At 33.5% G+C, this 16,607-nt stretch overlaps 2 long non-coding RNA genes across 2 annotated transcripts in view; one reads left to right on the top strand and one right to left on the bottom strand.

Moving 5' to 3' along the window:
* The window catches only part of LOC141571908 (uncharacterized), a 55,571-nt gene extending 43,337 nt beyond the window's left edge, over positions 1–12,234 (top strand). The window contains exons 3-4 of the long non-coding RNA XR_012496956.2: positions 8,252–8,370; positions 9,441–12,234. This is a non-coding gene — a long non-coding RNA (uncharacterized LOC141571908). The remainder of the gene's footprint in view (positions 1–8,251; positions 8,371–9,440) is intronic.
* LOC141566993 (uncharacterized) overlaps positions 1–16,607 on the bottom strand; it is a 402,769-nt gene that overhangs the window by 94,663 nt on the left and 291,499 nt on the right. The window lies entirely within an intron of this gene.

Here is a 16,607-nt window from a genome sequence, read left to right as displayed (position 1 = left end):
TTTTCCAGTCTCAGTTCAATTTCTGTCTTAAACTATGTACAATTGAGAATGGTTCTGCAGGGATTATTGTGCTTGAAGAAAAAAAAAATGAGAAGAAAGTCTAGAGTGAATTTTAATTCCTTTACGTTTACAAAGGTATATTTTGAAGTCTTGGCTTAGTGCTCCGAAAGTAAACAGTTTCCCCCTTTAATGAGAATTCCAGCATAGCCAGGCTGATTCAGTCCACACTGCTGTGTTGGTTGTTTATGGCTAGTGTCTGTTATGAATGGGTGGGTATAGGCTCTGATTGGTTGGCACTTATTGTACCCGTTGTTATATACAGTATTTTGAATAACACCTTGGAGAATAACTGACAGAAAACATGGAAGTAATTGTCACCTCTTACAAAAATCCAATTACGTTGGAACTTGTATCATACAAGTTCAACAGTTGTATGAAAGCTGCTCTATGTAATCTTTATGAATAGCAGCTGCCCATTTTACTATTGCTCTGTAGAGAAATAATAGCACACGGATGCCCAAACTCTTAAGAGAATAAATCGAAATATTTATCAAGCATTCCACACTTCCTGATAGTAGTCATGTTTCGACACACGGGGATATATGTGACTATTTTTTCAATTTAATTTTCAGTTTTCACATTTTTGTACAAAGTGATGGCTATTATTAATTTTAATAGATAAAAATCTAAGTCTCTAAGTCTTGTTTACATCAGTCCAGAAAAATATCTAAAGAGGAATTCTCCACCCACCCTCACTATTCAAACATTTATTGAACAGTTATTAATATGCAAATTCTATAATAGATACTATGAATGGTTTAAACAAAGAAAAAGAAATAATAAGCTCTTGCTCTGCCACAACTCTCAGTATATGAATGGGGGTGTGCAATGTCTCTTGATTTAATCTGCATTTCTTTAAAGAGTGGGTTGCAGGAAAAGCATTTAAATTTTTAAAAGACAGATTTGGACAAATCATTAGGAAATACCTCCTGACTATGAGGATCCTAAGAAAATGGAAATGCATTTACTGAATGAATGTTTACTAAATGTAATCTAATACGGAGAAAAACTATCTGTTCTAAAACCAAAATTGCCTGACATAACCAGGGACGTACCAGATCAATCCAGCTCAGTGTTCCATGCTACAGGATTCCCAGAGGGAGAGCCTCCTCTACCGGGCCTTCAGGGGAGATGTGGGAAGTGGGGCGGCCAAGATGGCAAGGCTAGGATGAAGAGAACCTTAGAGGGATGCTATGAAGCTTCAGCTTTACCCTGTTTGTGAAAACGACAGGTTTTGATATGGAGGTGCCTTAGCTAGATTTTGCTTTTAGATCATACCTGGTAGCTGTATGCACTATGGATGTGAGGAGAGCAAGCTTGAAGGTGGGTGTACTAATTAAAGGTTCATGCCTGCTGTCTGTTCATAGATGAGCAAGTTTAATGCAAGTCAGTTTTAGTTAGAAATGATTTATCAATGTAGTCACTTATTGAGTCTGCTTTCTTTTCAGGTCTCATGTCATCACTGCCATGACAGTGGGTCCTCAGTGAGGATACTGGTCTTTATGCCAAAAAAAACCTTTCAATGTGGATTTTATTTGTCCAAATAGTCAACAGGAACTAAACATCAACATTGCAGAGGAAACATTGGAAATTAATGGAATAAAATACTCTTTGGTGCTTTTAGATAACAACTTGTAATTGTAAATGGACAGCTTTTTCTATTTCTTTAAGTACCTAGAAAAAGAGTTACCCAAGTTTTTTAGTGGTTGCTCATTGTTTGAATAAGGTTACAGCTTTCAAGTTTACTGCTATGATAGGCAACATTTGCCCCACACGTAGGGAACTGTCCTAACCACTTTAAGCATGCTTTGTCTCATGTAATCCCCCCAAAATTCTATGGGGTAGGTGATATTTGCATGTCCATTTTACAGAGAGCAGAATGGAGGTTTAGAGACCTGCCTAATGTCATACCAGTGTCCAGCCACACATAGCTCCTACTCTTCTGGAGTATTTGTTTGAAAATATGACTCTAACTTGACACATTAGAACCTAGAGTTAAATTTCTCTCTTGAAATCAGTCATGCATTGCAAGATTGGACCAGAAGTAAAAGCTAATGTACAGTGTTTAACAAATACCACGAAATAGTAAAGTGAAAAAAAAAAAAGAATAAGACTTAATTAATTAATCACAGGAACACAGTCACAGCTGTTTTGGAACACGCTGGATATATTTACCAGAACTAGTGCAATTATTTAGAACAGAAAGCAGAAGCAGTGACATTGACTGAAACTGCAGGGGGAATTTTGGTAGGCAGAATATAATTGCTCATTATTTTTATTTGTATCTTCCCATTTCCTTGTTTCCTTATTTCCTTTTCCCTTTGTTCTTTAATAATACTCAAGGCTTTGCATGAAAACACATTCTTTTAATTGCTTATATAGTTAGCCTGGTCCTGCAGCTTGACTCATTCGGAAGTCATAATCAGTTTCTAATATCATTATAATTTCTACAGTAACCGGTTGGGGTATTATAATCATATGTATATGACTTTAGTCAAAGCAGAAGAGCTAAGAAATAAAACATTTATTTTTTATGCAAATAGTCTAAGCAATAAACTAAAAACAATCAATACAAAAAGATAACCCCTTTGCTATTTTGGGCTTTTAAGCTAAAATCTTACAGGACTATTTAACTGCTCTATAAAGGTTTTATTGAAACTTGGTTTCATTAGTGTATCCAACAATATTCATTTTTTATACCAATATTTGTCCTCTTTCATCTTATTTAAAATGTCAAGAAATTAAAAAGATTTAGTGTTCTTAAACATCAATATGCTTAATTCATATTTGAAGAAAAACATTACTTGAACATTAAAGACTTTTTTCTTTCAAAAAATTTAAGAATGAATAAGAGATAATGATGTAAAGTTATTTTGTCACCTAATTAATATATATCTGAGGTACATTAACAAAATGGCAACAGACTGTTGCAGTTTTTCAATGTTCCATGTTTAATGACAACTCTTTTTACCAAAAATAGTAGAAACATAAGATTTTTTACCACATATATTTGACAAACACATGGAGTGTTCATCTGCTCTATTCTACATTTCATTTTAAATAAGTATGTGAATGCAATTACATTACCTTTTCAAAAATCATTGAATTCAATATCAGATATCGATCAGATCAGGACCCAGTATACCTTCTTTGTTTTTCCTGCTTAGGGCCTGGAAAAGAGTTTGGCTTGGCCAGCCATGTGTCTCTGTGGCAAATAGGTAACTCTGATGTTGCAAAATGAAAGCTGCCATGGATACAGTACATAACGGACTTTGTGAGATTGCATTTCAATAAAACTTTATTTACAAAAGCAGCAGTAGAGTAGATTTGGATTGAATGTGCCAGTTTGCCACCCTGGTTTAGAGAATATTCTAAACACAAAAACCTCCTCAAAACAAATGTTTACTAACATTTACTTTAAATCATTTACTGTAAAATTTATTTTGCTCTGCCACAATGTTCAGTATATGATGGGATGTGTGCCATGTATTAAAGAAGTTTTAGTTATGATATAATATTGTCAAAGACAGGAATATTTTATAGTTTAAAACTTGGGAGTTTTTTGTACCCTCTCTTCAGAGAGATTTGGGTAAAATGCAAATATAATTTCTGGTAGAGTCTGAGGTCTAGCTCTTAGTCCATAATGTTGCCTAACAATCTGAGAGATGAAAAGGAGAAGCTATTCTCCTACTTTTTAAACTTAGAAGCACTGAGTCTCTTCTAGTCAGAAAATGGAGCTGTTCATATTGCATTTGGTGGTGCTTTCCTGAGGTGGCAGATAATTTTCTCATCCATTACTTGCAAAAAGTTTTGGACAACTAAAATTCCTATGGCCTACCAAAATGATCTAAAAGGACATCAGGGTTGTACAATCCAGCATTCAAATTAAAACGTGATACAGCCTGGACTAAATATAGAAAGAGTCCTGGTATCAGCAGGGAGTGTTATGTTAAGGTCACATTCTTGCTATATCCTATTGTTTAAGAAAATTTTGATAAACTGGTAGAGAGTTACTAACCCAAATAGCTGACCTACAGAGATGTCTCTCAGCTTGGGAGAGGCTAGGAACATATCTTCTAAATGAGGTTCTGGGAAGGAGATTTTACAAACTGTCGTGCATTAGTCTGATCTAGTTGCCATAACAAAATACAAAAGAATGGATGACTTAAATAACACAAATTTATTTCTACAATTATGGAGGCAGGGAAGTCCAAGACCAAGGTGCTGGACGATTTAATGCACAGTGAGGGCCCAGGTTCTCACTTGTAGATAGACGTTTTCTCATCTTGTGCTTATATGGCCTTTCCTTAATGTGTACTCATGGAAAGAGAGAGAGCTCTGCTATTTCTTCCTCTTCCTGTAAGGGTACTACTCCCATAAAGAAGGCCACATCCTCATTAAAACTTCTAACCTTAATTACCTCCCAAAGGCCCTACCTCCACGTACTATCACAGAGAGAGTAGAGTTTCAGCATGTGAATTTTGGGAGGATATCAACCTTTAGTCAGTAACATACACCTTGCCAAACATCCAGTTTTTAATCAGAAGGCTTAATATTTTAGGTTTCTAACCAGAAACAGGGGTCATCATATAGGAGAGTGCCTTGAATTATATCCTTCAGTGCAAATAATGTTTATTTTATAATATTCTCTAAAAACCATCTCATTATTCTTTGATATTTCTCTGCTGCTTCCATCAAGAATAATGATTAAATGTTAAAGACCACATTATTGAATGGCAAGTGAGTGTCCATAGGCCAATTATTAGGATTGAATTAATCTATGAATTCAATACATTAATTGAATCTTATAATATTTTAACATTTTAGAAATAATCATGTAATAGCTTTCTACATAATTTCTTCCTTTTGCATTTGTAAGTAAGATTTATTCTTTTCTCTATAGATAACCGATATTTTTATTGTTTTGTTGTTGTTGTTACTTTGGAGAAATAAACAATCTATTTTCAACCTCAGCAGACCTGTTGATTTTTGTGGAGGGGCCCTATTGTAAAACACTGTACTGGATTTTTTTTATGGAAAGTTTTTCAATTATTTCCTTGGGATGTTTGTGTATACATATATTATATAAAACAATGGCCTTTAGTCTTCCTCCACTCTAGATCACTTATTTCTGTTTTATTCTAAATGCATGAAACATAAGTTTCAAAAATAATCTTTAAAACGATGATAACAGATATTCTTTTAGAGTTGCTAATTTTAATAGATATTCTATTTCATCATTTACTATAATTTTCTTTGCTAAAAATAACTTTATTTTTAAAAGGAAATGTCCTTGTTAATTTCCCTCAATATATTTGAATAGAAATTTGGGTTAACTTTATCAAATAAAGTTGGTAACTTTGCTAGAGGAAACAATCTTTTTCTTTAATTTACTGATATAGTAAAAAAGCTTAGCAGTTCCCTAATATTGAATGTCTTACACTTATTTTTGAAAATCACTAATTGTTAAATCATGCTTCTCTTTGTGGGCTAATTACTCTGGATTGCATATCTATTTTTTATATTATGATTTATGTAGTTTCTTATGTCTTATGATCTGGAACAATTTATAAAATATCAATTAATTTGTTCTGTGAGAAATTAAATAATTTATCAATGACAATTAATAAACATTTTTAAGTTCCTGTATGTTATTCTTATTGTTTCATTGATTTCTCTATGTAAAATGTAAAATTATGCATTTATTTAGAAAATCATCCATTTCATTAATGTTTTCAACTTTAGCACAAAGTAATTGTGAATATAATTTTACATAATTTATTGTATTTATGATCATTTTTCTTTACAACAGAGCCTTCTCTGGTTTGTATATTTTGCTAATTTCTTGGGTACACGAATGCCATTATTTTTATAATGGTGTCAAAAAGAAAATAAAGCAGGTGAGTTATGAATATAATGCCTTAAAGCAGGCGTAACTTACAACTCGGCTCATAAGTCACTGTCACCCATTGCTGGTGTATTAGTTTTCTATTGCTACTGTAACAAATTACTACAACTTAGTAACTTAAACAATACAAATGTGTTATCTTAACAATTCTGTAGGTCTGGAGTTTGACATGGGTTTCAGGAAGCTGAAATCCAATATAAGCTTTGCTCGGTTCCATTCTGCAGGTTTTGTGGAAGACTTTCTTTCCTTGCCTTTCCCAGCTTCTAGAGGCTACCCACATTCCTTGGCTTGAAATTGCCTATTTTCAAAGTCAGCAATGGTAAGCCAAGTTCTTCTCACACCGCATTACTCTGACTCTTTTTTATACCTCCTTTTACTACATTTAAGACCCCTGGTAATTAGAGTGGGTCCATCCAGATTAATCAAGTTGTTAACCTAATTACATCAGCAAAGTCCCTTTTTACATGTAAGGTAACATATTCCCAGGTTCAGGGTAGGGTATTAGGATATGGACAAATGTGATGGGTCATTTTTCTGCCTATCACTTCCATTTCCTTTATCATTCATATTTTTAGATCCAGGTTAAGTGGCACATCTTTTGTAAAAATAATAAAAAAAAGTAATGTACATGAATCTGATTCTTACGCATAATTAATTTTGTTTAATCTTTGTCAAATTTATTCTTTAAATGGTTTCTAAGCATGTTCCAAAAAGTAGTTTACTTCTTCATGGTTGGCTGGAGATTTATCTGCATAATTTTTTTCATTTGGACACATTTGTGTTAAATTATAAATATCTCCTGTGTTAATACACAGATTGTGTTGACAGAATTTGTTTAATCAGACTAATTACTTTATTAGCTCAGTAAACAGTCTAATGTTGGGAAAACATTTTATAATGCCCCTTAAATTAAAGGAACAAAAATGAGCAGGCATCACATTATCAGTAAGACAGAATGCAATTTCATTATCAGTTTGTATATACTTGGAAAAACATGTGTTTATGAAGCCTTCTTTTAAAGGTTGCACTTACATTAGTAGAGTAATGGAAACTATTTTTAAAGAAAAAGTGAACTATTGCAACATTTTTTTTTAAACCTGCCCTCTAAACTAAACAATGACATTTATACAGATGCAGCATAAATCCAAATATCTTAGAATTCTTACAAAAATTATAAGGGATGCTTCTATGAAATTTGGGCTGTTCAAGAATCAGTTCTTTGTGCACAATAAAATAATATTTTATATCAATTTGCCTTAGAAATTTTAACCAAAAAAGTGTAGCAGCCACTTAATAAGCCTTTTTAGTCAAGTTCTAGGGATTATGTTATGACACAGGTTTTTAGTAGTGTAGATTTGATTTTATGTGTTAAAGTGAAGTTCTCATTATTATAGATTTATAATCGTGTGTGTAGGTAGATAGGAAAATGGATGATAGATGATTGATAGGTATAATGTGGGTATGTTTAAATTGTATGATTTAAGTCTATATTCTATGAGCAATATTTAAGATAATGATCACCTACTTCATTTAACATTAGCTTTCTATAATCTTTCATATTTGGTTCACACAAATACTTTCAATAATTTTCTTAAGGTCTTTCAGCTGTTAAAGTAAAACTGGTAGGAATGCATAATGGTTGAGTGACTGTGGAAAAGAGTTTGGTGGTTTTGGGTAAAGTTAGAGTTACCACATGACCTTGAAATTGCACTCTAGGAATACACACAAAAGAATTGAAAATAATTGAAACACATGCTCATAGCACTGCTCACAATAGTCAAAAGGTTGAAACAAACCAAATGTTTATCAATGGATCAACAGATCAATGGATAAACACATTTGATATACATATACAATGCAATATTATTCAGCCATGAAATTAAATAAAATAAAGATACATGCTACAACTTGAATGAACCTTCAAAACAGCTAAGTGAAAATAGCCAAACACAAAAGGTCAAATATTTTATGATTCCACTTATGTAACATATCCGCAAATCCAGAGAGACAAAATATAAATTGGTGGTTGACAGGAGTGGGCAGGGGAAGGAGGGAAGCGAGGGGAGAGGGAATGGGGAGAAACTGATTGAGTTTTTACTTTGTGCAGTGATGGAAATGTTTGAAACTCAATATACGTGGTGCACATTGTGAATGTTCTAAATGCCACTGAGTTATTTATGTTAAAATGTTATGGTAAATTGTATAGTATGTGAATTTCACCTCAATAATTAGTACATTTTTTGAAAATGTCTGTGGTACAAGCAGTATTACTTTTCATTTTAGTCGAAGACATTTATGCTCTTAACTTCACAATTCTAATGGTGGCCTCTGCTCTTAATCTTGCCCAAGCTGCATCCATATACAGCCATTCCTCTCCAAACCTTGAGCTTCAATGACTGCAGGTAGGTGTTTTGTTGCTGCTCAATTACAACCATCTAGTGTCTGTCTATCCCTTTATCTTCCTCAATAATGCCTATGCCCCATTTGACGTATCCTCATCAGAAGTATACAAAACTCAGAAGTGCTCTTAGCCCGTTTTCCTAGACACTGAACATGGAAATTTATTCTGTTCCCCCTCCACAAGGCATAGTGGTATGCTGCTACCTTACCTCTGAATCAGACTTGAGCTGAAGGGTTTTTTGACACAAATATTGTTTGTTTTCAGATTCCAAGAACAAAGAAAAGTTCTACTGAAACCTCCAAGAACTTGGAGATCAATTTCTAATCCAAGGAAAGAAACGTGGTTCATCAAATTTTTCTATATCCTCTGAGTGCTAACCACTGGAAATCTTTTTAAACTAAAAAACTCAAGATGTAACTCTTTCTTTACTCCAGAATTTGTCTCATCTCAGCTGCACATAAGAGTATAAGACTGAAAAAATCTGTGTCCACAAATTCGTTGATCTTTGTACACACATGTTGGTTTTCTAGGGTTCAATTCTTAACAATTTAATATTATTACGATTGATATTTTCAAAACCATTATATTATTTAGTCTACATTCTGTACCGATTATTTTGGCAATGGGAACCAGGTGAGAGGCTGGGAGCAGAGATAGTGTCTTTCTTCGAAAAACCCTCACAAAACATTTATAAGCAACAGCACATCTTTCTGTCTATTCCAAATATATGAAGAACATAATATATCAATATAAGATCTATGATCTCAGCACAGCACGGTTTGATCAGGCAACTTGATTGATGATCACAGGCATTGTGTTAATAGATCAATGACTATTGATTAGTGGCCTTGTAATAGATTGTTATAATTAACACAAATTTTCCTCTCCCTGTCTTCACATATTTACACAGGTACATTGCAGATTCTCCCATCACATGGAATCCTTTTCTTTACCACTTGATTCTGAATTTATCATGAGGCTTACTTTGACCAATGGAACATTAGCAAATGTAACACAAAGGGAGACTTGAAAAGTATTTCCATGTTAATCTTCTTTTCTTGCTATTCTTAGAAACTTGCAATAACCATGGGGACAAGCCTGGGCTCATCTGCTGAAGGACTACATGGAGACCACATAGAGAGAGACCACCCTCAATCCAGCCATCCTGGACAAGGTCATCATAAACCTTCCAGCTGCACAAAACCCACAAACTCACAAAGAATTCATAAATAAGTCTACCTGAGATCAACTAAGCCAGGGTGAGAACTGATGTACCACTCAATGGAGTCCAGCTCACATAGTTGACCCACAAAATCATGTGTTAAATAAGTAGTTGTTCAGGCTTCTAAGTTTTGGATTGTTTTTCTTATGCACCATAAACTACTAAACTTACTGATCTTTCTAGTCTACAACTTACTTATCATTGCATCCTCATTCACCAAGATCAAATATAAATATAAATTATATCAGTTGCCATTCGTTGAGCACCTATATATACCAGGTGTATTGTTAAAAACATATACATTTAAAGAAATCTTCAAGGTTTGTGTTAACTACTGAATTGTGTCTCCCCAAATCCATAGTTGTAGCCCTAATCCTCAATGTGACTTTATTTAGAGTTATGCCCTTATAGGAGGTACTTAAGGTCACATGAGATCATGTGGGTGGGACCCGGATCCAGTAGGACTGGCATTCTTATAAGAGACAAGAGGAACATACACTTACAAAGTCATGTGAGGACACAACTAGAAGGCAAGCCAAAGAGAGAGGCCTCAGGATAAACCAAACCTGCCATTTATTCCATATATAGGTTAAAATGTTTTTACCTATCTTACATTCAGATTACTAATATAGAAAATTATGATTCATCAACTGTTTTGAAACATGACTTTTTTTTTTGAGTGTGGATCAATTTTCTCAAAATTTTTGATAGCTGCTCTTTGATAATGATCTTGTTCATCACAATCTGATTAATATCCAGTACATATAAAATGTGCATTCTCTTAGTATATTAGGGACTTAATGGAATTAAGAAATAAAAGAGGTTAAGTAATTTGTCAAAGAAAACAACACTATTAAGGAGCAGAGCAAGGATTTGAACCCATGTTAGTCTGGATCAAAATATTAATAAATATTCTACTCTCCTTGGGTTGCAGTATATTTTTTGCTTTTTATTCCACAAAATTTATTTTTTTTCTAAAATTCATTTTAATATCTATTATCAGGAGAAAAATGAATATAATTTCCTTTAGAGTAAAATATAAACTCTAAAAGCTATCTTCAAGGTTTGAAAATTGAATCAATGTTTCAAAAAGGACAATTTTCAAGGTACAGTACTTAGATTGCTTCGTCTCTATTTTCCTCAAAATAATTTAGGCAGAACTATTAAAAGAATCAATTTCTTTTTAAGGATTTTTCAGCAATGGAAAGTTTCCTTTTTTTGTCATAGACTTATACATAGAAATTCATATAGATGAGATTATACCCATTGAATCAAATGTGCTTTCTATAATATCTGTGCTTACACTGTGGGAAAGACTTGAATTGTTCTCAGGAGACCAGCACACATTTTCAGCTCTCATTTTGGCATCACATTTCTGTGAACTCAGACTGGACTCTGATTTTATGAATGTTGTGGACAATAAGTGATAACAGAGTAGGTACAGAGTGCTTGAGCTTCCTCCCAAACTTGACAAAGAACTCCGAATACCTTATATTTCAGTTCTCCTGGAGGTCAGGGAAGGAAAACATTAGAAAAGTTATCAAATGAGAAACTAACTTCAAAGGTATGAAATGAGAAGAAGTATAAAATGAGAAACTAATTACTAAAACTCTTGGAAGTATTTAGTACATAACGAGATGATAGAATACAATGGATAGACAAAAACCATATGAATTTGGAAAAAAAGAAAAAAAAATCCCAAGCTTGGGTGATAGGCCCAACTTATGTGTGTGACTTTGGGAAAATAAAATTGGTGCGTTTTAGCATCCTCAATGACAAAAGTGTAGATAAAATTGTCCTTTAGAGGTATAAAACACGCAATATAGTGTGTGCGGCTTAATAGGCAATTACAAACTTTTGTATCATTTCGGCTATACAGGCATGAGTCACTTAATGACATTTTGATCAACAATGGACTGCATTTACCACAGGGTCCCATAAGATTATAATGGAGCTGAAAAACTTCCATCTTCTAGTGACTTCAGAGCCATTTTTATGTCGTAGTGCAGTGCACTGAAGAAAAAAAAAATTAAATACATTTAGTGTATCTTAAGTATGTAGTATTTATGAAGTTTACTGTAATGTACAGTATTGTCCTAGACCTTCACAAATGCTCATTGCTCACTCATTGACCTACCCAGAGCAACTTTCGGTCCTGCAAACTCCATTCATGGTGAGTGCCTTAAATAAGTGTACTATTTTTTATCTTTTAAATCATAGTTTTACTGTATATTTTCTATGTTTCGATACACAAACACTTACCATTATCTTACAATTGCCTACAGTATTCAGTACAGTAACATGCTGTACAGGTTTGTGCCCTAGGAAAAGTAGGCTGTACTATGTAGCCTAAGTGTATAGTAGGCGAGGCCATCTAGGTTTGTAAAAATGCACGCTGTGATGTTCACACAATGATGAAATCTCCTAAAGACTCACTTCTCAGAACATATCCCCATAGTTAAGCCACAAATGACTGTGTAGAATTCAAATGGGTGGTATTCTCTGAAAAAAATTTAAGAATCACAAGAGGTGGCAAAAATAGTACAGAGATTCCCTGGGACCCTATGCTCAATTTATCGCACAGATACCATTTTACTTAACCATAATACATTTTAACCAGGAATCGAAATTGGTACAAAACTATTTACTAACAGAACTTTTTAGAATTAACCAGTTGTTACATGCATCCAGATGTATGTGTGGTGTATGTGTGTGTGTGTGTGTGTGTGTGTGTGTGTGTGTGTGTGTGTTGTGTGTGTATGGGTGAATGTGTGCTTTGATATGTATTACTATGAAAGTTTTATTACATGCGTAGGTTCATGTAACCACTATCGCAATCAGGATGTAGGCTAATCTATCACTACAAAGAAACTTCCTTGTACTGATCCTACTAAGCTACATCTCTACCTCAATCCTAACTCTGAACAATTTCTGATATAATTCTTCATTACTATACTTTTTTCATTTCAAGAATGTGATAGAAATGGAATCAAACATGTAGTACGTAAGTTTTTGAAATGGGCTCTTTTCACTAAGTATAATGCCCTTGAATTGATCCAAGCTGTTTTGTATATCAGTGATATGTTTATTTTATTGCTGAGTAGTGTTCCATTGGATGGATGTGTCATGGCTTTTTGAATTCATCCACATCTATTCCTTGCAGGACATTTGGATGGTTTCCAATTTGGGATATGGCAACTAAAGCAGCTCTAAACATCATATTAAGATTTTCATGCGGAGATTATATTTTTCTAGGATAAATCCTCAGGAGTGTGATTATTTGCTTATACGGTAAGAGTATGTTTAACTTTCTACAAAACTGCCAGACTGGTTTCCAGAGGACCTGTACTATTTTCCATCCCCAGCAGAAACAGATGAGAACCTCAGATGTAGAGGTAGTTGCGGATGGGTGGTATTTTCAGAAATGTAAAAGATAAAATGATTTCTTCTCTGTCTTCTTGGACAAGGAAGTTAATGGTCATAAAATACATCTGGGCAAAAAGTGCTCAACTGAATGCTAAAACTGACAAAAAAAGAAAGCCTATGACTCACTCGTATGCAAAGTTTTGTTTCCTCAAATGATTGAGCGGCTAAATAGACATGAGATTTGGCTGCTTGGAAATGTACATATTACTTTCTGTATTAATCAGACCATATTCTTATCTCTGTTCAAAATAGAAAACAGACTTTATTATGTGAATTAACTCTAAATAAACCAAACTTCTTAGCGTCTTCAGAGAGTCTTGTAAATATGGTTATTCATTAGCAATATGGGGGCAGGGAAACTCCATCCAGTGGAGGAAGCATTAGCAAGATTTGGAATGTAACACAATCCCAGCAGGAGATTAAGAGTTTCTTTAAAATAGCTCCTAGTTAAAGAACCCAAGTGTAACATATCTTGTATTATCTTAACAGTGACTAAAGACAATCCCTGGGAATGTCTTCATGGCTGCATTCATTCTTCAAGGGAGATATTTTAAAGTATAAAACTAATTTATTCCTAAAGCAATTGAAAAAAACAAAAAACAAAAAACAACACGAAAAAAACAACAACACCTAAACATGTTAATGTAATTTTCATTTATTCTATTTAGTTAAATACAAAATCACAGACAAAAAAGAATTGAAGAAAGATATCAAACCAAATAATGTTAAACTAGTCAGTGTTGTTCTCTATAGTTTAGCTTTATTTATGATAGCTAACAGGATAAAAAATTGTAACTATTTACTTTTTGGGTGTAATTAAAATCCTTCAACCAAGGGATATCACCCTTTTATGGAAACCATTTATTTTAAAACTTCCTCTTTATAACTCTACATATTTGTCTAAACTTGCCATGTTTTGCCAGCTAAAAACAAAATGAACAGAAAGTAAAAATACTTTTCCTCAAAATAAACAACTATCTGTAACTGGATTTTCTCCTGTGAAATGATAATAGAGACTTTGAGAGTCATTGTAAACATAGTAAATTTAAAATAGTCAATAAAGGACAGAAAAAAGTGAAGAAAATCACGCATGATTTCATTGATCATGGAGGCGAGGCATGGATTGAGATGGGCCATCACCACAGCGGAGCACACAGACCTGGACTAGCTTTTTCCTCACTTGAGAATGCAGGCTGTTGTTTGCTGCCTCTCCTCTGCCTTTGTGTCCTAATTCATGATGTGTTTCATATTGCACTGCAAAAATAAGGTGCGTGGTTTTTGTTTTCGTTTTTTTTTTTTCTGAATTCATGTTGTACCTACAATTTATGTGTTATTTCCATTTATATTTTTCTTGTATCTTGGGAAAATTAGAAGCAGGCATTTTGAATAAAAAGTAATAAGCTTCTTTGACACACTGTTAATAGCAATAATCACTGGAACAAACTCAAACAAGGAAGGAGAAGTGTTTGTTTTTTTCCCCTATAATGGCAAAAACAAAAATAATATATTTTCATTTATGTTGTGTACTTTCAAGGTAATCAACAGAAATAAAACAAATGCATTATTTTTACTGATTGTATTTCCCAAGGCAAGTTTATTATTATATCTCTACAGCTATAAATTATCAGTTTAAAACCAAATATAGATATTATTATGCACTAGGGTGCCTTTCTATGTGGATTAGACATTATTTGATGATAGAAATTTATATCTAAGTATTTCAGAAGCAACCATAGTAAAAACATTTCTTTCATTGCTATGATACTCAACAGAAATTAGATAATTTAAGGGACATTGTAAAACATGCATTTTAGTGCAAGGTGTTTATCAAACCTATTCTTTGGACACTGAAAGCCCGTTTAGCACATTTGACTGTATACTGTAAAACACTTAAGATCAAACTCAGGATTGGTTGAGCTAGACACAATTACTGGTGTCAGCAGTTTAAATATAGTTCTTGCTGAGAACACCTTCAAGATAGTGGTTCAGACCCATTCATTTTGCCAAGTAGAGGCAATAATTGGTAACTATCAGTGCACCCTACAAACACCAGCCTCCTCCAAGAATAACCCAGCATGATTAGCTCTCAGCAATTGGCTGCACTTTTGCTGACTTCTTGTGAGTGTTTTTTCACACAGTCACAGATAAAGCCACTGTAACCTAACACAGCTGATGACTCATTTCGTGGCTTTCTGCTTGTCTCTTTCAAAGCTGTATACTGTTACTGTTTTAGAAAGAACAAGCATCTATTTTTAATAAAGGAGTGAGTTTAGTATGTTATTTAGAAAATGGCTATGCGTGCATCTTTTAATCTTAATCAGTTACCTGCAGAACATTCCAGAGTTTTGTTCCATAAATATAGCAACATTTTACTTAAAGGAACAATGTCAAAGTGACCTTCAAACCGATCTATAGACTTTTGTGTGTTGCTCCAGTAAAGGCAGAATTCAAATTGAGTTTCTCTGCAAAATGTATTTTGGGAGGAGACATTTCTAGAGATTATAGATGGTTCAAAAGCAATTTAATGCTGGGTACACTTGGGGTGCTGTCTGATTCTTGAATAATGAGGACACTTACATGTTCACTTGATATATGGTATTGAAAGACAACTCAATGAATATTTCTTATGGAGAAGGTGTCAGCTGGAGTGGTTATGTATGTGGGACTTGTCACAAAAGAGTTTAGTTTAAAATAATGTAAAATGAGGCTAATTTTACTTTTTTAAAAATAAGATATATTATTTTGCCTTAGAACTTAAGGTATGAACACTTGTCAATGTTGAAAATTAAATATAATAAAATTTTAAGTAAAATATTCGTCCTTCCTGTAATCATGTAGAAATATTTTTTCTGATCCACGTTTTACAAAAGCAATGCAACTTTTTGTTTTTAAATTTAATTGCCACACATATAATTCCCCACAAATGATTAGAAAATCTGAACAAGACAGTATAAGTTTACCATGAAGCAAGTTAATAACCAAACCATTCCTATACTTTGCTCTCAGCCTATAATCAAAATCAGAGTTTTTATCAACTACATGTTAAAATAGTAAGGTCAGTTGCAGTCTTACTTCTTGTGTGTGTGTGTGTGTATGTGTGTGTGTGTGTGTGTGTGTGTGTGTGTGCGTACGTGCGTGCGCGCACGCAAGTCTGACTATATTTTTTGTTTGTTTCTGTGGTCTGTTTGATTTATACCAAAGATACAGTCTTTCCTTTCGGTTTTTTTTTTTTTTTTTTGCTTGTTTTATTATTTGCTTCATATTTGATTGTTTCTTTAGTATTTCTATGAAATAATTGGTTATTTGAAAATAGTAAAACAGATTATAAATATTTTATATTGTGTCTCCTGCTACTGTTATGAATTAAATACTTATTTCTTTATGTGGAAGTTTTAAAGGAAGTCTGGGTCACTGATGCAGCAACCATGGGTTCAGTTTCCATTCAGATGTAATAACTGTAACACATGTTCTCCCAGTCTCATTTCTTGGCCACTGTAAGTTTATAATGCAAATAAACCTTTATTCAGAAACCGTTTCTTTTGCAATGATCAAAAGTATTTTATTTAAATTGCATTTCTTCTGTTCTCTTC

The sequence above is a fragment of the Rhinolophus sinicus genome, chromosome 2 (genome assembly GCF_057876585.1).
Source record: "Rhinolophus sinicus isolate RSI-liver-muscle chromosome 2, RSI-T2T, whole genome shotgun sequence".
NCBI lineage: Eukaryota > Metazoa > Chordata > Mammalia > Chiroptera > Rhinolophidae > Rhinolophus > Rhinolophus sinicus.
The sequence above is the reverse complement of the archived record's forward strand: the minus strand, read 5'-3'. Positions and strand labels throughout refer to the sequence as shown.